Below are 22,876 nucleotides of genomic sequence, written 5' to 3' on the forward strand. Positions count from 1 at the left end.
GTGAAAATATACTGCTAGTCTTAGATATTAAATTTTAAATCGCAAAAATTGCATCTATGACCACTGTGCATTTTTCCTATTTTTAATTAGATAGGTGATAAAATAACAAAAAATACAAAAAAGATATTTTCAAATTGGACCAATATTAAAGAAGTTACGAATATTTCTTTGCACATTATTTAAAAAAAAAATAAAGGAAATCACAAACCACTTTTTGAAAAAGTGTCCGATTTTACTCAGAAACCCCCATGTGCATATGGAAGATACATACATATATCCAAATCTAAGCCGATTATAGCCGCAAGCAAGAAGTTTCTTCCTATGTGTAAAAAATTATCTTCCCTAATTATCATCCAAATTGAACAATAAATATGTTGCGAAATATATAATACCCCTTAGCACAGCGAAATGTAAACAACTATAATACTGTTCCAGAACTTGCAAAAAATCGGCAAATTTCGCTACTTCAAATTACGTAAGCTAGTATGGTAGAGAACATAGTTAAAATCAAAAAAAAAATTCCCAAAAATATAAATTTTCATTGAAAATCCAAGTTTCTTTGTGTTCACTTCTTTTGCGAAAAAACTTTCCCACATAAAATCTGTCATAAACTAAATCCTACAAAACTTAGAAATTTCTATAACGTTCATATATCACCAAAGAAAAGTTTAAAATCCATCAACACATACGCCCACATAAAATATAACTTTCTAACAAATCCACACACGTACGTTGGTCTAAACTTTTTTCATTCACTCTAAAACAAAGCATTGGAATTACTTCCGTTCGCATTAAAACGATGTGACTTCCTATGGACGTATACGAACAATTTTCAATGGGATTCACCCATCATTTCCTATACAGCACGTGCTATCATAATGAAGTACTGCCGTTGACTGAAAATAACATGTGTTCTCCAAAGGCAATTGTCCTTACCAACCAACATAGGGAGTGGAAAAGAGGTCCTTTCCACATTGTGGTTCGAGTGGCATGCTTTTGACATGCGCATACTCAACAAATGTTGTGGACTTCATGGTGGATGTTGCGGGAGTGTGAAACTAATCAGAAACAATTTTCGCTGTTGTTGTTGTGTGGAAATTATTTATGTCGATGGCAGTTTGGCGGTTCAAGGAATGAAAGTCTAACGAAAGCAAAATTTCGAGCAAGCATCTGGATGCTAATAGACTGAACACGGTTTGTGGCAAACAGTGTTCAAACGCCAATGCAAAGGATACGACGTGTTTACGGAAAATGATGTTCTGGAATAAAAGTACGGCGCGCGTATCGGAATGAAGTGAAAACTTTAAAAGGATAAACGAGAAAAGAAAAAAACCAAACATATAACGAAAGTGAAAAGTGGAGTTATTCGAAGAGCAAAAAAATGGAATAAAGCAAAAAGTTAAGAATGTCCTAAAAATCACAAAAATGGTTAAAAAGTTCAAATCTACTTTAAAAGTTAAAAAAGTGTATTTAAAAGCTTTAACAAATAAATAACAGTAATTAAATATAAAAGAAGGCCTTCGGAAAGGACCTCCAAAACAAAAATCTCGGGTGTGTGTGTGTTTAAGTTCATGTTTATGTTTACACACAGTGAACTGCCAGCCAGTCAACCAGTCGCGTGTACCTTGAACAAGTGTTTGAACAGAGCATAAGGTATGCTGCTGCAGGCGTTTCTACAACTACTTGCTGTCCATGGATATATCCTTGATTAGATGAAACTTTGCTTAATGTCCAAGGTCATTATAGTTCCCTTCTGGTGTAATATTCTGTGCATTATTTATGAATGTAGTTTTGAGCTCTTGCTTTTTGTTTTGTTTTACCTTTCTTTTTTTGTGCTTTTATTTGTATTGCTTTCTTTTCATAATGTAATTGTTATGAGGGTACAACACAGTGTTTTGGAATTTGAAATTAGAGAAATTATTAGCCACATCATATTCCATTTGTGTTTTTAAATGAAATAATAAAAGATAAATTCGAAAACTGATTAAACTGCAATACGTTGTGTAAAGTGAACAATTATTAAATAAATAGATTATTGAAGAAAGTGTGTGCGAATTTTTTCATGTGCATTTTCATTTAAGTGAATTTAAGATTTTTTCGAATTAAACATTGTGACTAAAAATATTGTGAAAAATGCCAACGTTCTTTTTACTTGTACCACAACGTTGAGGGGGTACTATAAGTGTGTTTTTTATAATAATAATAACAATATCAGCCCCCCCAATTCAGTAACTTTTTAACAACGTTACTCATTGTTTATTTTACAAAAAAAAAGAAATTTTAACAACTATTGAATCGATAAAAGTTACAGATTATGCATACAGGGAAAAGTGAAATTATTCGAGAAAAGGCAAAGAAGTAAAAGGGTTGAGTTTGGCCGGGCACAAATTAATATTACCTTCATCATGAGAAATAAATTAACGGTATCGTTATTTAATAACCAGTAAACGAAACTATTTTCGCATTTTCCCCTTTGGTAATTTAAAATTTGAAAATGTATATCTAAATCTTGTTTTATATTCGAAGCAGAAGTGAAGAATGTGAAAAAGTACCTGTGATAATTGTAGTTAAAGACATCAGTCCTTGCAGTTTGAATATTATGAAGAGCAGTCTTAGAATAGGAGGAAAGATCAAAAGAAACCCATTAAGAAAATTATATTGTCGGGAGGAACAGGTCGTTTGATGTTCCTGTGGTAAAACGCGTTGAGTTGTTTTGGACAGCTTTATTTAGAATGAATCTTAACAGTATTTCTACAACTATCTTAAGCTATGGAAGTACAAACTAAACGTGGGAAAAAGCACAGTAAGCATAATACATGCTTGCTGTCTTAGCGTAGTGTGGATAACTCAAATCTAGGTATTGAAAGTGTAAAGTTACATACTGGAGGTATGATAACTTGATACCATTAGTTGCATACAGAAGGTATGCTAGTTCGACAAATATGTCATATTAGGTATCATACGTTGCATACTAAAGGTATGGCAACGTGAACATATCAAACACACTACACCTCCCTTTTTACGAAGAATAATCAATGATTTTAATTGATTATTCTTAGCTTTCTATATATATTTTTCATAATATTATTATTACATTATATAAGTATTATTTATAATATTTTTCATTATATCTATTGTTTTTTATTTTATTTGTATACATATGTATATATATTTTTGAATTTGATTTAGTTTTATTTTTTGAATCTTTGGTATTGAAATTAAACAAAATTATTGAATATTTAAAACTATTATGTATTGTTTTACATACAAAACCGATAACCTTATGCAAATGTGTGCTAAATTGGTAAATACTCCGGAAACTATATTTCGGTTTCTTTTGTAGAAATCAATTTAGGTTTTAAATAGATTTATATTAGGTTTATTATTAATTAGTTGTAAAAAAAATATGGGATCCGATCAGAAAAATTAAAGGAAAAATTGAAAATAGTACGTATTATCTTATTACCGAGAAAGTCTATATAAATATATAATTAGTTATAAATAGTTATTTACACACTTTCGTTCGATCCTTATGGACTTTAAATACTTTTCCATTTTCGTCCAAAAGATCGACATTATTATGGTTATCAATTCTGATAACCTTATATGGTCCTTTATAGAGTGGGTCTAATTTATGACCACTTTCATTACGGACCCAAACAAAATCATTCAATGCTATTTCAGCTGCATTAGCTTTCTCAATGGAGACTTTTTGTCTAATCAATTTAGCATTTTCGATGAGACTAGCGGCTCTACGTTGGGCTACTTGTAGCCTGAACTTTATTTCTTTCTCATACGAATCAATATTATAAACAGGATCTATGCGCTCTTGCTGCGTGAAATCTAAGGATTTCGGTATTTTTCCGAATACTAATTCAAATGGACAATATCCATGTGCTGTAGACGGAGTCGTATTATAACAATAGAGGAAAAATTTTAACCAAGTATCCCAATCGGATTTATCTGATGAAATATAAGATCTTAAGTATTCATTAAAGGTTCTGTGAGATCGCTCAACAGTACCGAGTGTCTCATGGTGGTATGGGGTTGAATTTAATTTTTCAACTTTCATCAGTTGACATAGTTCTATGAGTACCTGATTTATGTATTCCGTACCCATGTCAGTCAATATTGAAGTCATAGGACCATATATCAAAATAAAATTCTCCATAATGGCTTTCGCAACATTTTTAGCGGATTTATTTGAAATTGGTATAGCCACTAAATATTTAGTTAAATCGCACATAATTGTCACAGCATATTCATTCTGTGAATTCGACCTAGGTAGAGGTCCAATAGTGTCGATTATAACCCTGTCAAATGCTTTTTGTGGAGTTGGCGTTATTATTAACGGCTCTTTGTTTTTAATGGAATGTTTGCAGATTTGGCATTTTCGGCATTGTTTGACATATTTAGTTATGTCTTTAACCATACCTTTCCAATGATACTTGAGTCTTATATTCTTTATCATTCTTGAGATCCCTGGATGTCCGCCCGTTATGGGATCGTCATGATATTTTTGAATAATTTTTATTTTTTCTGAATTGGATGTAACTTTTGTAAGTTTAGGAGTGAGCACAATTGTTAAACTGGAATCTTGCAAGATTTTATTTCCTATAGTTTTAAATGTTTCTACATTTGTTCCTATGTTTTTTGTTATGCTATCATCGATTGATAGTGTTATGGTTGTCAGACCCATGTTATAAGCTATTTTTTCAAGCTTTAGAAAGAGGTGATCTAGATCTACATTTCTATTAATAACAATGTCCTTCAACTTGAATTTAGAAAGGATAACCTTTCCCTTTTGGATAACTACATTATCCTTTGAAAAATGCAATTTTGGCATTTTTCTGTGCTCCTGGGCATTTACTGCCTCATACACCTTTAATTTTTCCAATTCTTTAGGCAATGGATTCTTCTTTATCTCATTTGAATTGCCTAGATTCGACTGAAGTCTCGTAGTCACCTTCATAATCGAGTTGACTTCAATATTTTTAATATCATTGAATTCAATGCGCGATAGTGCATCTGCACCATTGTTTTCTTTTCCCCTAATATATTCGACTGTAAAGTCGTATTCCTCTAAGTCAAGTCTCATCCTAGTTAATTTCGACGACGGATTTTTCATAGAGAACAGGTATGTTAGTGGCCTGTGATCTGTCCTTATCAAGAATTTCTTCCCATATATATAAGGCCTAAAATATTGAATGGCCCAATGTATGGCTGCTAATTCTTGTTCTATTGTAGACTTATTGCTCTCTCCCTTAGTAAATGATCTAGATGCATATGCAATTGGTAATTGAATACCATTGTGATCTTGACTTAACACGGCACCACATGCATGTTTACTTGCATCTGTTGTGATACAAAATTGTTTTTGAAAATCTGGGTATTGTAAAATCCTTGGACTGAGTAGTTGATTTCTAAGATTTTCAAAGCTTTTGTTGCATTCATCGGTCCACTCAAAATCGACGTTTTTCCTAGTCAATCTATTGAGGTGTCTAGATAATTCGGCGAAATTTGGAATGAACCGTCTGTAATAATTACAAAATGCAACGAAGCGTTTAGCTTCATCACCATTTTTTGGTGTGGGATAATTTTGAATTATCGAATATTTACTGTCATCGGGCAAAATTCCTTTGTCCGTACATTTGTGACCTAAAAATGTCACTTCACTACAGAAAAATGTACATTTTTCAGGGTGTAATTTAAGATTGTGTTTCCGGCACATGCCAAATACGTCTCTTAAATTTTTCAACATATGCTGTTCCGAGCAACCGATCACTACAAGATCGTCCATGTATAAGAAAGCCTGGGCTGGTGAAAGTCCAGAAAAAGCTAAGGTCATCATTCGTTGGAATGAATTTGGAGCAATTTTAATACCATATGGTAATCTCTTAAATCTGAAAGAACCTTTATCTGTGGAAAAGGATGTCACATCTCTTGATTCTTCTTCTAGTTCGATCTGGTGAAATCCAGATACAAGATCTAGACAAGAAAAATATTTGGCTCTGCCTAACTGATCTAAAATGTCATCTATGCGAGGAAGTGGAAATTTGTCGGCTATAAGTTTCTTATTTATTCCTCGATAATCCACGACTAATCTCCATCTTTTCTGGTCAGATCCTGGCAAGGATTTCTTTGGAACCAACAAAATTGGACTATTGTATGCCGATGCTGAAGGTTCTACTATTTCATCATTTACCAGTTTATTGACCTGCCTATTCACTTCCTCTTTATGAGAATGTGGTGTTCTATAATTTTTTATGTATACGGGATCATGGTCTACCAATCTTAGTTTTTGCTTGTAAAAATTATTTGTTGTTATTTTTTCGGATTCCAAACCAAATATATCTATGAATTCAGAGCATAAATTTTTGAGTTTGTTCTCAACAAATTTTGGAAAATTTTTTGAAAGTCTTTTCAGTTTTTCTTTATCATTTTCATTTTTATTGCTCTTTTGTACTATTTCATAGTCACTTAATTTTTCAAATTTAATTTTTGGATCCGTAATGACAATATCATTATTTGTCATATTCATAATTTTTACCATAGGCATTGCACTTGATGTTATAGTACTTCCAATGTATACACCAGTTTGTATCAATTGGTTAGGTATTAACACTTCGTTTTCAGTGGTCTTAATGTTTATAAGTCGTATGACTTCAGACCTAGCTGGAAGAGATATGGAGTTAGGTTTTGGCCCTTGACACATTTTTATGGCAATATGTCTAGGATAATCAGAATTCCGTAGGACAATCCAGTCATTATCTTCTTGATAATCAAGAAGACAATCATATTTCCTTACGAAATCCATACCAATAATTCCATCAGATGGAATTGGAAAGTTGTCATGGACAACATGAAATTCATGTCCTATGAGCAAATCTTCAGCAATTAGATCTGCTGCAACTTTTCCAATGGTTCGTACCAAACCATGACCAACACCACTAATTTTTGTTGTTTTATCCTCATCAATACGTTCATTTTTAACTTTACCGACCTTTATTACAGATATATCGGCACCCGTGTCGATTAAAAAGGTTGACCTCTGTCCATTTAAAGATGTTTTTATGGAAATGTAACTATAGAGGGATAAGTTTAGATGGTATACATTTACTGTGGATGTATTAGGGGATCCTGGGAGTTTCCCGGGTTTTCTTCGTTGAGAACCCTAACATTTTTGCCCCTGTTATAATTTCCGTTGCCGTTATTATTACTATGACCTCGTCTGTCGTTATAGTTTTCACGAGAATCATCATTATAATTATTGTTTCGATACATACCATTGTTGTATCTGTTATACCCACGTCTACCTCCGCGGTTTTTTTGAAAATTATTTTTAGGCTTTTGCTTGCCAAATGTCAAAACACAATTTTGCTGACCGGTGGCTTCAGTACAGCTATTTATGAATGTGGATATTACCTCATTCATGTTACGGAATTGTCCTGATTCCATAACAGTTTTGACTTTTTCTATTGGCGTATTTTTTATTATTGCCTTTACTACTGAATTTGTTGTATACTTCTTTGCAGTGTCATTTGGTAAACCATCATTTAAATATGCGGTTTCCAATTTTTTTGATAATTCCTCCATTTCCCTGGCATAAGTATTGACTTCCTTGCCTGCTTGCTTAACGCTCATGAGCTTGGCATTTAGGACGTCAACACTTTCGCCTTTAACTGATGATTTGAGAGTGGCCACTACTTCAGCTAGAGTTGATTCCTTTGAAATCAAATTTCTAGCTGTGCCGCATAATTTGGTTTTAACTAAGTTTACGGCTACTTCCTCATACGATTCCTTTACGGAATCCACCAAATTTATAGCGTCAAGGAAGCGTTCAAGGTTTACTGCACTTCCGTCAAACTCAGGAAGTATGCTGGTGGCAACATGCAGAAATTCAAGCCTTGGGTTTGCCATTTTTGTTTGTTCTTTCTGTTCTTTTGGAGGAACTAAACTTTTATAAGAAGATTCAGGAATGCTCTCCGTCTGTTCTTCTTCAGTTAATTTTGGACTAATTATACGTTCATGCAATGTCTCAGGGATTGATATGGCAATTTTTTTTCTGGAGCATACGGATATCAATTTTTCACGTAATTCAATGAAAAATGCATCCGCAGCTGCCTTATGGCCTTTTGAGAGCCTTTCGTAATTGGCATTCAAAAGTACCCTTACTTGCTCCAATCGGTAGAAGAGATTGTTTATGTGTTTATTGATAGTTACTTGTTTAGTTTCCCTATCGGTATTTAAACACTTGTGAGATTTCAAAAATTCTTCCCTAATCAATCTCGCTCTACTTATTATTAGTTCCCATTCCATATGAACTTCAACTCAAATTCAGTTTTCAATGAAAAAAAGCAATCATAAGACCAATGTCTAAATACGTCCGTATTCCCAAAGCGTTTGCAATTATAAAAGTGGGACACAACATGAATTTATTTTATTATTTTGAGTTCTCAATATGTAAAATCACCAAAATATTGATGTAGCTATGCTAAAATGCAGCTATTGAATGTACACTAAATGATTTTTGGTCAGGAAATGCCAAATTTCAGGTATGAATGATACAGGTAACCAGAAGTTACTGTACTGCCGAAATACGTTGAGCGTATTTTATTTTAGTTAAGCAATTTAAAATAAAAATATTTTCGAAAATTTGTCATCGTTATCATGTAATAAAATGTAAAAATTTATTTTTAGGAGGATTATTATTTATTTATTATTGATTCTATTAAATAATTCCAGAGCCTCCAAGACCAAAGTATAGTATTAACAGTATACAAACTTCCAAAGAAGAAATTTATACCTAAAAATAATTAAGTACTAATTCATATAATTAGCTCCCGAGATATGATTAATAGTAAAAAACAATATAAGGTAATATATATCCAATTCCAAAGCCATTTTGCCAATAAATTTAATATTTTTAAAATGTATTTATGGTTTGCTTAAAAATATTTTTTGGAACCACCATATTATTAAATATTTTCCTTGACATTTTATTTTCAATAATGTTGTGTTTGTAAAATTATTTGTTGTTCTAATTCATGCATCTATAAATTTGTCTTGAGCAAATACAAAAACAAAAGTAGTAAAATTTTTAATTTATGAATACATGACAGTTTAAACCTTGTCTATATTCATGGCTAATGAAGCGGTTCTAGCGTAGGATTTTCTTAAGGATCTCTTATGAAGTTGGTACAGTGTAACTAACAACTGCCCTGCTATCAAACATATTATAATGATTAAATAAATTGTAGGATACTCTAATTTAACGACGATGTCATTAACAACATTTGCATTAGGTTTTTCGATTTTTGAATTAGTACCGCCCATTTTGTTTATAAAATTAATTTCACAATATTATACATAAAATTAAATTAATTATTATATAATAAGTAATATTTAAATTAACATTTATTTCTTATTTTATTTGCTTTTTACCTTCCGTATAACGTGTCAGTTTTGAAATAGATTTTCCACACTTCCATTCTCCAATTCCTTAAGCGATTCTTTGGCATGCTTAATTTCTTCCTTCATCTCATTGATATTCTTTGCTTTTTCCAGAGTTTTACTGATTAAATCGCCCCGCTCGGCTTGTTGTTTTTTGTTTTGGTTGTTTCTTCAAAGTTATTTAAAAATTTGTACGTTTACAACACACAACCGCACACACGCTTCCATTCTAGTTTTAGGTAGTTCTAGAGAACTCACAACACTCTCATGTCCCTTATAGTTGAACATGACGATGGACAAAAACATTTAATTTGCAATTTGTTTGTTTTTTTTTCTTTTTTTTTAATTTTTGACACGTGAACTATTTGGTGTTTTGTTTTTTATGGTAGTTGTGTCAACTGTTTATTTTTAATAGTTTTTAGCTTTTTTCAATGCAAGGGTAGGAACGTCTTTGATTTACAACTTTTTTCAACTGGTTAATGTTTTTATCGATAAAAGTTATTTTTGGTTATTTTATTGTTATTATTGGTTATTAATGTTGCGGTTTTTTTTCACTTTGTGGTGTTTTTTTTCACTTTTTTATTTGAGGGAAATTACTTTGTGATGGTTTTTTCACTTTTTATTTGAGGCTATTTTTTTTTAAATTTACTTTTGGTTGTTGTCACTTTCGACCCGCAAAACTTTTTACGTTTTTTCATATCTGGCAGGATCGCCATGTGGTAAAACGCGTTGAGTTGTTTTGGACAGCTTTATTTAGAATGAATCTTAACAGTATTTCTACAACTATCTTAAGCTATGGAAGTACAAACTAAACGTGGGAAAAAGCACAGTAAGCATAATACATGCTTGCTGTCTTAGCGTAGTGTGGATAACTCAAATCTAGGTATTGAAAGTGTAAAGTTACATACTGGAGGTATGATAACTTGATACCATTAGTTGCATACAGAAGGTATGCTAGTTCGACAAATATGTCATATTAGGTATCATACGTTGCATACTAAAGGTATGGCAACGTGAACATATCAAACACACTACATTCCAAATCACTAAACCGGCACTTTAAGTTTAAAAACTGGCACTTGGGAAATTAAGGAGTTACGACCAGTTTTACAGAGGGTTTGAGCTATTTTCAGTATTTTTTGTTAAAAAATAATTCTTTGTGACCAATGGCCGCCAACGAAAACCTATTTCATAAAAGCGTGTTTTGGTGCCCACTCTAGCTGGGAAACACCTGGACCGGTCATCATATATTTGTGTGGGCTTTTTAAGAACCTAGTAAACGAGGTCAGATAAAAAAATCCACTTTAAATAAAAAACAGTAAGGAAAGGATCATAGTCGGGCGGGGCCGACAATATGATACCCTACACCACTGTGAATATATAAAATATATATAGGAGATATTTATCAATTTAAACTGATTTCTATATAATATGGTACACTTATTACTAGACAAAATTCCGTCAACATTCCAAATTTCATCAAAATTGGACAGATATAGGGTGTTTGGTGCAGCAAATATACGAAATCAAACACATATAGGGTGTTTGGTGCAGCAAAAAATCGGGCGAAAATATATATGGGAGTTATATCCAAATAGCGTGTTTGATGCAGCAAATACGCCAACTCGGCCGAAAATATATATGAGAGCTATATCCAAATCTGAACCGATTTTCACCAACCGGCCAAAAAATGCGACCTGTACGTTGCGAACAAAAATACATGAACAGACGGACGGACGGACATGCATAGATCGACTCAGAAAGTGATTATATGTACATATATCCCCAAAAGGAACTATGAGTCTACTTCGTTTCCTTTTGTACGTTACATATAAATGCACAAAGACATAATACCCCTTACCACAGTGTGGTGTAGGGTATAACAAGTAAGAACGGCATCAAGTTCGTCCGAACTTTTTATACCCTCCACCATGAGATGTATTTAAGTAAAATGGAACAATTAGTTTCCTTTTGTGTATCAAAGTACCAAGCTTTTCCGCCACGGTAACTGGAGAATATCACTTCCTTTTAAACAGGGTTTAATACCAATGAGACATCGATTCAGAATCCGAAATACCATGTTACAGTTATTTCACTTAATGGCGTGTATACAACGTACAAAATATGTACGTAATATCTGGATGTACCTTTATATTGAGAATATAAAGAAATAATTACCAATATTGATAATTTTCTACCTGGCGGATTTCTACAAATTGAGATTACGAAATACCAATTTACAGTCGCTGCAGTAGAGTAATATTTTAAAAGATTTCACATAGAGCGGTATCGTAGTACCTGCCAAACTGAGAACCCGCAATTCCTCCTCTATGGGCGCCATATTAAAACGTGCATCTATACCCACAATTATATTTAGGCATGTTGTAGACCCATATCGAAACCGATTACAGTCATTTTGGTAGAATAATGTGGCCTAAATCTTCAAAATACCGAAACCCGTGAGGTACCTTTCTATAGCAGCTATAGCAAAACGTGGACCTATACCGACAATTATCTGCAGGTATCTTCTTTATTCCCAAGAAAGTCTTTAACCTAATTGTATCCATTTCTGTAGGATAATGTGGCTAAAACTTTGAAAATACCGAAAATCGGGAGGTACTGTTCTATGGGGCCTATATAAAAACGTGGACGGATATAGCTTATTTTCAACACCAAACATCCTAGGAAAAATAGAAACTTCTATGCCAAATTACAAAGCTCTATCTTAAAAATTGTGAGCTGAATCTTGATTTCAACTGACAGACGGACGAACGGAGAGATGGATATCTTTATATTATGCTGATCAGGAATATATATAATTTAAAGGATGTCCGACGAATCTTTCGATTTATTTAAAGACGGAATGGCAAAAATAATTATAACCTTCATATAACAAATATGTCAGCTTTAAGAAGTGACATTCTTTACTCGTTCAAGGTTAATTCAGTACGAAAAAATAGAGTGTGGGATACTTTTAAAGGAGGTTCACATCCATGAGCACGGTGCTCTTGAAACAACTTTAAATGGAAGGTGCTTACACTTGGAAAGTTTTTGCGGATTCTGAAAGTACAATGTTCGTAGATGGAAAAAATCAGAAAACAAAAAATCGCCGGAGCGCTTTTTATTTAAACCGTGATTTAAGTTGATATTTTTTAAAGGTTTTTTAGGTTTTCATGATTTTGCTTGGAAAGTCCTATCGAAATGGGACTCAAGTAAATGTTGTAGCTATGAAAATTCTCTACAAGATTGACATTATGATATCTTCGTAGGTTTTACCGTTATTGAGATATAAAAGTTCAAATTGGGACAATGCATTGACTGTATCGCCTCCTTATAAAACAATGTCATTACTGCAATTTCCCAACTTAAACTTATATATCTCAAAAATGGTACAACCTAGGAAATAATTACGAAAGCTAATCTAGTAGAGAATTTTCACAGCTAAAAGATTCTCTCTAGTCCAATTTCGATAAGACTTACCGTTTTCAAGCAAATTGTGAAAACCTAACAAAAGAAACTAAAAATGTGACCTGAACATCTATATATCTCAAAAATGGTAGAACCTAGGAATAAATCATAACGGGTAATCCTCTAGAGAATTTCTTTAGTCCCATTTGGATAGGACTTGCGATTTCCAAGCAAACTTGTGAAAACCTAAAAAAACCCATAAAAATGTCGATTTATTTAAATAGCGCTCCAGCGATTTTTTTGTTTTTTGATTTTCCCAGGTATAAGCACCTTCCATTTAAAGTTGCTTCAAGAGCACCGTGTGAGACGTTTTATTTTCCAATACATATTGTCTTGCCCATTCAAAAATGTATCCTCTAAAGAAATGTCGGACCTTTCTAAAGAAGTAATAGAATAATCAACACATAACCATATGAAAGGATTCCAAATAATGATATTTTTGAGATTTCGAAATAATGCAATAATTTGCTCCAAAATTTATGATACTTTTGGTCTCGGAAAATTCTAAAATAACAGTATCCATACACCCGGGAATTGAAATTTAAAATTTGGAACTTTCACCAGAAAAAGTGAAAACGTGTTAAAGGTTTCTGATATACATTTTTTAGATGTGTGGTCTCTCAAATTATATTCACAATTTAGCTCCAATATTACCAAAATGTTGAGCTTTTTTGAGGTATACACCAGAAGGAGTGGATCTAAATATAGTTCTAAATTGATAGATCTTACACCGGCCAAATATATACAGTTCTATTTCCCTATTAAAAATAATTTTTGGATCTTTCATTGACAAAAATTAACAAAATATCTGAAAAGAAACCTGATCTGGATTATTGTGCAAAGATGTTATTTATTTATTTTTTGACAGAGGAGTAGTCTTCAAAAAAGTTTTATGACAGATTCAACGTTGGCAGCACATCATCAATCTATCAATTTCGAGCGTCTAATCTAAGAGAGAATGGGCTAAACAACAAATATTTTTTCCCAATTTTTGCCTTTAGGGAAAAAATCATTTTTAATATACATTTTTAATTAATTTCTCGTTGGAGTTGGGTTTTATGATCCAAGATGTGTGCAAGTGAAAAAGGCAAGAAAAGCCGAAGTTTTGATCCCACACAACCACCAAATTATGTGACCTGGTTTTGCTGCTGGTTTAGGCAGCTCCTCAGACATATCGGCTGTGGAGTGGCTCCTCTGACAATGCTGCAAAACTTACACTTATACTGAAGTTATTGTAACACCGTAACTGCAGTATTATAATTAAGATATTTTGGAAACAGCTAGCCAGATATCAGTGCTTAATTTCTGTGCAAGATCAAGCATGATTCGAAGTGTTTTAGTGCTTCATAATCTCAAAGAACGTTTGTGTTGAATTATGCGAAACTCGTACTAAATAAGCTGTAACTCGTCAAGTTTTGGAGATATCATCATAAAAATTTGACACAAGATAAAGTAGAACTCGTAGAAAAAAATAAATAAGAAAACGCATTTTTTGAGTTGTGCCACTATTTGAGTAAATGAGCGAGGGGTCATATCCCAGCCTTGCTCAAGCTGATTTATTTATTTTTTGATATTTTTTCCTGTTAGGTCGTAACCCTGTACAACCCATTGAGGCCACTTCAGTAGAAAAATCCTTAAAAATACCTATTTATAAACCTTAAATTGCAAATATTGGTCGGAAATTGAAGCTAAGGTCCTCAAAGTAGCTAAAATCATGTAGTAGCGTAATATGGGGATAATACCAAAATGTTTACATATGTCGCCAAATTTTCGAAGAGAAGTTTTATGACATTTTATGACTTTTGTATGAAAAATAAGCTTAAATCCCCAAAATAACATAAATCCAAAAAAATGCAGAAAATCGGACCCGATATAGCCCATTTTAATAACAAACATCCTAGGTGTAATAGAAACTTATGTACCTAATTATAAAGCTCTATCTAAAATATTGCGAGCTGTATCTTCATTTGAAAACAGACGGTCGGACATGGTTATAAACTTCGGAATAATCATTTTTATTATACCCTCATCCTTTAGGCTTACAAGGGTATATGAAGAAAAGACAAAATTTTTTAGTTTTCCATAAAAAAAAAATTAAAAATTTTTTTTAAGCTACATGAAAGATTTTTCGTACATAGATTGGGAAAAAATTCCATACTTAAATCTGTTCGAGATACTAATTTTGGTTGTTGCGCGCAAAAGTTATGGCGGTTTCAATTCTGATAAAAAGAAAAAATCTTCAAAAGACTCTAATCATTATATTGAGAAACTCTCTTAATTAGGAGCTCTCTACATACTATATGTTTACTGAGGTCCCATAACTTTAGTGAAAAAGTTGTAAATTTTCGCGGAAATTAGGAAAGCATTCAAAACAATTGGTAGTTTACAACTTGTTTTAATAAAATTCAAGCTGTTTATGCATCTGAAAAATATATAAAAAATATGTACGTAATCTAAACATCGCGAAGATTCAAATAAAACCAAAACTATACAAATCCGTTTAGCGGTTTGCATATTATAGCAAAAACAAAAAAATATATTAAGGAAATTAATAAAATTTTTGTAAGAGAAAATATTTATTAACATTTATTTTGTGAGTTAGTTGAACAAAATGTAAGAAAAATAGGTCGGAGTTTTTCTTCTATTTTAGATAAATTTCACGCAATAAATCACATTTTTTATTCTAATCACTTCTCGAAAACACGGTAGCATCTAACAGAAGATATGGATATGTTTAAAATAAATGTTAGGTTCCTTTAAATGGGGTATAATCTTGAAATAAAATTGTATCGGGTAATGTTCATTTTGAAATGCGTGTAAATCGCGAAATCCTCAAAATCACTTGATGCGCATGCGGTTTACCAATACAGCGAATTCTTCTCTTTTAATTTGTACACATTTGCCAGGATTTACTTTGGCCGCTAAGATGTAGCATCGTCTGCAGTTTAGTGTGCAACCAACTGTATAACGCTTATATTATGCACAAAGTCCATACACTTTTTATGCGCATCCGATTTCACTATCAACCGTGAAAAAATACATCGATCTAAACATATTTCAATAAAATCCATCAAGGTCCGTGGATGTAGCATCACACAGTATTTTTTGGATAAATCGGATACAGCTCCCATGCTACCAAATTTTTCAAACCGCTGTTTTCGCACAAACGCGAGTGATGATTCACTTTCTTCATTGAAATGGAAACGATCCACATAAAACGCGAATTAGTCAGCGATATTTTGAAAAGCATTTTTCGCAAATTTTTCAGTTTTTGCAGTAGCCATTTCCGCCGTTCTAGTAGATGGATTTTTACGATCTGTGATTCATATGATCCGGATCGTCGAAAAACTAAAATATCGCGGGGTACCAGCACACTCAAAACGATATTGTAAATACTGTACCCAAAAAATAGGTTTTTTAGAAAAAATATCACACTAAATTTTGGTCTTTGGCAGTAGATTACTCTGCTGCTGTGTGGGCTACATATTCAATATACATATCAGATTATGCGAAATCGTGAGTTCTTTAATCCTATAATTGGTTTTTCGAAATATCCAAATGCGCGTCCCAGTTACATAAAAAATGCAAAAAACACCTGAAATCCGGCTTCAAAATGTCAGCATCCATAAAAGGTGGATGCAGTGGAAATTTTGGAAAGTGATACATTAGAAGTGTAATCTTCATTTTGTATTCTCCTACTTTTACCTTGGACAGATGTCCGTCATTTGAATGGTTTAATCAGAAATCGAATAGCAATGTAAAAAACCTGTTTAGCTTCAACGTGTTTTTACCTATGTTTTTTCCTTTACGCGGTCGTAACTACCACGTAAATTAATTTTTTTTTTGCTAAATTTTTGAGCTTTGTACAAAAACATCTAAATTAATCGAGCAATATTCATAGTTACTGGTAAACTACAATAGTTCGCGTATTATAAAAGTGCAAACCTTGGCTTCATGGAAACTAAAAAATTTTGGCTTTTCCTCATATACACTGTCATACGATCAAAATGTACATTATCGAAATAATGATTTTAGACCCCAAATATGTTTGTACGAAATTCGTTTCAGACACTTTGGAGACTTAGTAATGTTTGGTGGACTGTCTGTCAGTCAGGCTGGATAGAACTCTCGGTAACTCTTGAACGAATGAACATGTACGGTACAAATTTTGAACTTCGCAATATTTTGTCAAAACTTAAATCACGTTCACACATATCGATCCACACGTTACGGTACCTTCTTCACTAAAGTTGAATTTTTTTTTCGCTAAAATGGTGCGCGCCGATTTGGTCCAAAAAAATTTTACCTCGCAATATTTCTTTCTGGCATAAATCAGGTTCGGAAATGGATACCTCTCACACAAAAAGTTAAAAAATTTCATTTAATTGAATTAATTGAGCTATCATGACCTAAGGAGCTTGTAATGAAAAAGTGATATCTAGCGAAGTCCACACACATCCAACCAATATGCTACGATCGTTTTGCTGGTAGTTTAATTCAGCTCATCAGGCACATTAAATGTGGTGCTTGACAAAGGCTGAGTTTGAAAACTTCTATATATACAAAACTTATTGCAAATTTTTGAAGCCTTTTTACTATCAAGTCAACCTAGTGTCTCTGGTCTTCCTAGAATCCTTCTTCAATGCACACACATACATATAAAAATCGAAGGTGTTTTCCTTCATGAATTGTAATGCCTTCCATTTCGGAAGTTTGATAGATTGGCAGTGGCTTAGAACGCTAAGACTTCGACAACATTGTCTGTTTGTTGGAGAGGTCCCAGGTTCAAACCTCAGTCTGGGCAGCCGGGCTCATGCTATGAATTTTTATTTAGTTGTTGTCTTATTAGGACGAAGGTCATTTCGCCGATGTGCAATTTAAGGATATGTAAATGATTGTTTTAATTTATTTTGAATCAGGTTGTTCTCGGGGCCCTTATTAAAGCGGTCAATTTTATTGAGGGCAAAACCATACTAACCGACATTATAGTACATCCCTAACAAAAGTTTAAGATTCTCGCTTAAGTGCAGTTTAGTGAAGGTGCTGCTTATTGTCCTGTTTATTGCGATATGTTCCTCGTACTCATCTTGGAAGCATAGGACATCTTACATCTTCGCCTGTCCGTCGCCTGGTGTTTTTTGGTCCACCTCGATTTCCATTCGTGCGACAGCCTGCGTATGCTATGAACATTTTTTCATAAATTGTGTTCACTCTTTTTCCTACATTTAATAACTATTGTGTGGCTTCCTGTTTCGTTAAGTTACATATTAATTACACATGTTTCTTCACGACCATTCGTTGTTCCTAGATATCAAAAGCTGTTTTCTATTTGAGGTTATTACTTCTCATAGCCTTAGTTTTTTATGTTCATCCCATGTACATCATTCCAAACCTGTATTTCCAGGTCTCTTAATTCTGCTTGCATATTGAATATCCTGTGCGAAGGAAGACAGCTATCATCGACATAATTTATATCTTCGAGTTATATTATGCATCTGCTCTGAGAGCATACTTCCCTCAGTATTTCATCAAGTAGAATTGTGAATAGTGAAGGTGACAGAGTGACCTTTACCCTCACTTATGTTCCCTAAAACTTTAAAAATCCTACGGCGTCTAATTAAAAAATAATATTTTATATACATAATATTTCTCACAAACTTAAATCTAGTTCGAGGGTGGACTATATCTGACTTGGCCAAAAATTTGCACATTGTAAAATATCTTTCAAGAAATCGATTAGTTATCGGAGGTAATCCTCGTGATTCTGATTATAATGCTATTATTTGTTCGTAGCCAAGTCCATGCTTCCTGACATGATGACCACAACGCTCTTAAAATCCCAGAATTATCAACTAAAACGCCGACTTGACACTATAACTATAAGAAGATGGTCCATTCCTTCTCCGCAAAATACAATACTATTGCATTTTAATCCAGTTCTCTTCCATCGGTTTGAACTACAACATTAATTTATTTGCTAGGGGAAGCCAATACCTTCTGATATATGAACCTTGAAATGTCTAGCACTTAAGTTTCAGTACTGTTTGAAGTATTTGTCCCAACGCTATAATGTTATTCTCCATTTTTTTTTTTTTTGTTTTTGACAAATGGGGAAAAATGCATTGCATGCTTAGATGAGATAATGCAGTCATATAACACACACCCCAAGATGACAACAACAAGAATAAGCGTGGATTTTTTCAATGAATGCAACGACCCAGTAGAAATGAGGAAAACCATGGAAAGCAACGAAGCAACCAGCAACATTGCACCTAAAGAATGCTGATTTTAATTGCACACATTTGGGATAAGAAAAAAAACACTTCTAACATACACTTTACTGTTTTTCCTCAGTGCATTGCATGGTGATCACCCTTGCGGGAAGACAGGCAAAGGGTATAACGTACCTCCACCACCACCTCATTTTAAGGTCATTTCGTAAAACTGTTTGGATTTTTCCCTCCATTTTAGAAGAAAAACAAACAAACAAAAGTAAATTACAATACAAATACAACAATAGCAAAACAAAACAGTAAATAATGGAAAATACTGCAGAAAAAAGCAGAAGTAGAATAAAATAAAATACATAGAACAAGAAAATGGAAAAATAATTGTTTGTGTTGAAAACCTGAACAATGCAAGTGAAAAGTGAATGAATGGATGCATTCGACATGGCCAAGCTGGGTTAGTCTATTCCTCCATATGACCATTTTCCAATTGCAAAAGGGAAACTAAGTAAATGGTTGAAATAGAACCACAACAAATGTATGTAGGGGGAAATGTGTTGTTATGCTTAATTCAATTACACATGTATTGACATATTTATGCCCTGCAATGCACTTAGGTTACATTGGGAAAGGATACTTGGATGAAAGGAGAAAGTAAAATAGTATGTTGTTGTTGAAGTTCTTTTTGATTTATTTGAGAAAGCTGAGAAAGTAGTGAAACATCTAAAATAAACATATCAAAAAAATGTCATAAAAAGGCGAAGTACATACCAAAATGTTTAATCGAATTTCTTTGACCCTGAAAACAACTTCCCTCATGAGTACATCCCTATTCTTTTGTTTAATTTATTTCTTATTTTATTTCTCTTTTTTTCTATAAATCTCGTGTAATCACGTTTATTGTACATCACCCAGCACGCTGATTTAATTATAATCGTGTGTTATTAATTAGCCATCAAAATGCACAAATCTCACTCAAGGAAATCAACGTTGCTGTTTTCATTGATGTTAGCAAAATTATGGTGTGATGGCAGTGGTTTTTTGATGTCTGATTTATTGTCTGGTGTTAATTAAATGCAAAATGTTTGTATTTCTGTCTGTGCATAGAGAGAGAAAATCTGTTTTAGCAACAAATTCTCACGCTTTTCTTTTTTACATCATGTTTGTTTTTTCACATGCTCGCTGCTGATACACCCAAGCATATAGCTGAGGTGCTTTCATGTGGTGTGGCCTGAAGCCAAGTTGTTGCATGCAACTATGACAACCATTTGCTGTCAAGTCTTGCACTTGCAAATTATGAAGCAACAAATTGTTTTACACACATATGATGACCAGATTTGTCATTTCCTCTAAGAGGGCCAACCGAGGTAACAAATCTATGAACATATTATGCTTCAAAAGAAAATGTGTAAAAACAAATTAGTATTCTCAAACAAGTGGCAATTAAATAAAAAAGTGTGTGAAAATGTGGCAAATGGGTAATTTTTTGATGGGTTGTGTCTCTATGTGTATGCATCATGTATCTTTGAAAAAGGGAAATCAAATTATTTTGATGCGTATTTTATTTGTTACAAAATGTTCAAATTTTAATGTAAATATATTTTTTTATTTATTCCCAAAACATTAAGTCGTCACTTTAAATATTATAAAGGTATTTTATATGTCATAAACTCTCCCGGTTGACATTTCGTTACGTCACATTTGAAATTATAATTCTGTCATAAAACGCTTAATGCCGTGTGGAAATACAAGAAGGCGGTTTCAAATGCAAAACGGAAATAAAAACATTTTAATTAAATTCACCGAATGTGGCATCTTCGTGTATAATTTAAGGTGTTGTTCTGAACGCGTGAAATGCAAGCAGTGCACATAAATCATAGTGTATTCCGAAAACATTTCAATCGGAATTAAAAATGTAGGCTCTAACGAAAGAAATAATGACCAGTTCTAAAATGATTCGAGTTAAACTTTATAATAAAAACTCTTTTTTAAATAAATAAATTTTGTTGATTGAAACCAAATATTAATCAAATATTTTTCAAGAACCAGAAGTTTGGTAGTAATAAGGTTAATTTGGTTTCGAGAAACTGGCCATACCGTTGTACAAAAAATTATGTGGACCACAAACATTTATAAATACATATGGGGATTTTTGAGTGAAATCGAATAATTTTCAAAAAAGTGGTTTTTGATTTCCATTATTTTTTGTTGTGTTGATGTTGCTCCTCAGGAAAATATTTCAGTAACGGTTAAAGAAATATCGCGCCTTAAAAAAAATCAAATTCTGTTAAAACTATATGCAAAGAAATACTCATAACTCCAAACTCAAAATAGAAATAAAAAATAATTTAAAAAAATTAAGTTTCAGTGTTTTATTTAGAAATGCACTTAAAACTAAAAAATAATTTGTCGCTTAGCCTCAATAAATATATTCTTTCTCATGATAGAATCTCTCAAATAAAACGCTTGCATTTAAATTATGAATGGTGGCAAAATTAAACGGCAAGCGTTTTATTTGAGAGATTCTATCATGAGAAAGAATATATATATTGAGGCTAAGCGACAAATTATTTTTTAGTTTTAAGTGTATTTCTAAATAAAACACTGAAACTTAATTTTTATAAATTATTTTTTATTTCTATTTTGAGTTTGGAGCCCCCATAGAACCGTACCTCCCGATTTTCGGTATTTTGAATGTTTTAGACACAATGACCAACCGAAAGTATTTAAATTTTGTGGTTAGTCTTCGCCAAAGGTATCAAACATTCCAACAGAGAATTGTGGGCTTAGGTCCACGTTTTGATATAGCCCCCATTCAACGCTACCTCCCGATTTCCGGTATTTTGGAGGTTTTAGCCTGATTATCACACCGAAATGGCTGAAAATTGGTATTAAGTCTCCGTTGGAGGACTTATAACCTTCCACCAGAAATATGTCGGTATAGGTCCTCGCCTTCCTATAGCCACCATACAACCGCGCCTCCTCATTTTCGGTATTTTGAGTGTTGTGGCCTCAATATCCACCCGATATGACTGAAATTTGGTGTTTAATCTTTATATTGTTTGTGAGCATATTGAATATATCAAAATATCGTCTTTATATATGCGAAATTTCCTTTAAACAATTGAATTTTGATTTCCGCTGTTCACAATTTTTTTTAAAAATTGATATTTTAAAATTCTCTCGTTTTAAAGCAAGATTATTAGGTACTTAATAAGCCCACAAAATATATGATGATCGGTTCATTCGCTTTCGCGCTATAGCCAACACCGCAAAACGATTTGTTAAAAAAGGGGGTATCCTCTCAGTGAGGTGGTCGTTGAAAAAGAGAAATGACACATATACATATACACTTTATATATTTGAAGTACTCACTTTTTTCTACTCATACAGCAAAAAATATCGATATACACTTTTATACCATTTTTTCCCACTCTACTCAATTTCAAATTTGTTTCAGAAAATTAATAAACTTTGTAATACATTTTTGGGTAAATGTAAACACCATATGATTAATATTTACATGCAAACAAAACTGTAGCCAAGTACATTACATCCCAAGAGAACTTGGGAACCATTTTTGCAGCGATTGTTACTTTTTAATTTTAAATATTAACGCATAATATAATTTTTTAATTTTAGGAAGAAAAACACAAAAATACGTATTAACTAAAATTGTCGGATTTAAATCCTGATATAGCAAAAACTACTTCACGTATCAGTACCAA

The 22,876-nt window shown here is 32.8% G+C and overlaps 1 protein-coding gene across 2 annotated transcripts in view; it reads left to right on the forward strand.

The window, feature by feature from the left end:
• The first annotated feature begins 1,083 nt into the window (after positions 1-1,083).
• LOC141405268 (uncharacterized) overlaps positions 1,084-22,876 on the forward strand; it is a 335,745-nt gene continuing 313,952 nt past the window's right edge. Inside the window, exon 1 of one of the 2 annotated variants that reach the window (XM_073989384.1) lies at positions 1,084-1,736. The gene's annotated coding sequence lies outside the window, so the exon portion shown is untranslated. The remainder of the gene's footprint in view (positions 1,737-22,876) is intronic. The other variant, XM_073989385.1, reaches the window with a different exon arrangement.

Source organism: Musca autumnalis, unplaced genomic scaffold, assembly GCF_047663935.1.
Source record: "Musca autumnalis isolate F117 unplaced genomic scaffold, ASM4766393v1 scaffold_5, whole genome shotgun sequence".
Taxonomy (NCBI): domain Eukaryota; kingdom Metazoa; phylum Arthropoda; class Insecta; order Diptera; family Muscidae; genus Musca; species Musca autumnalis.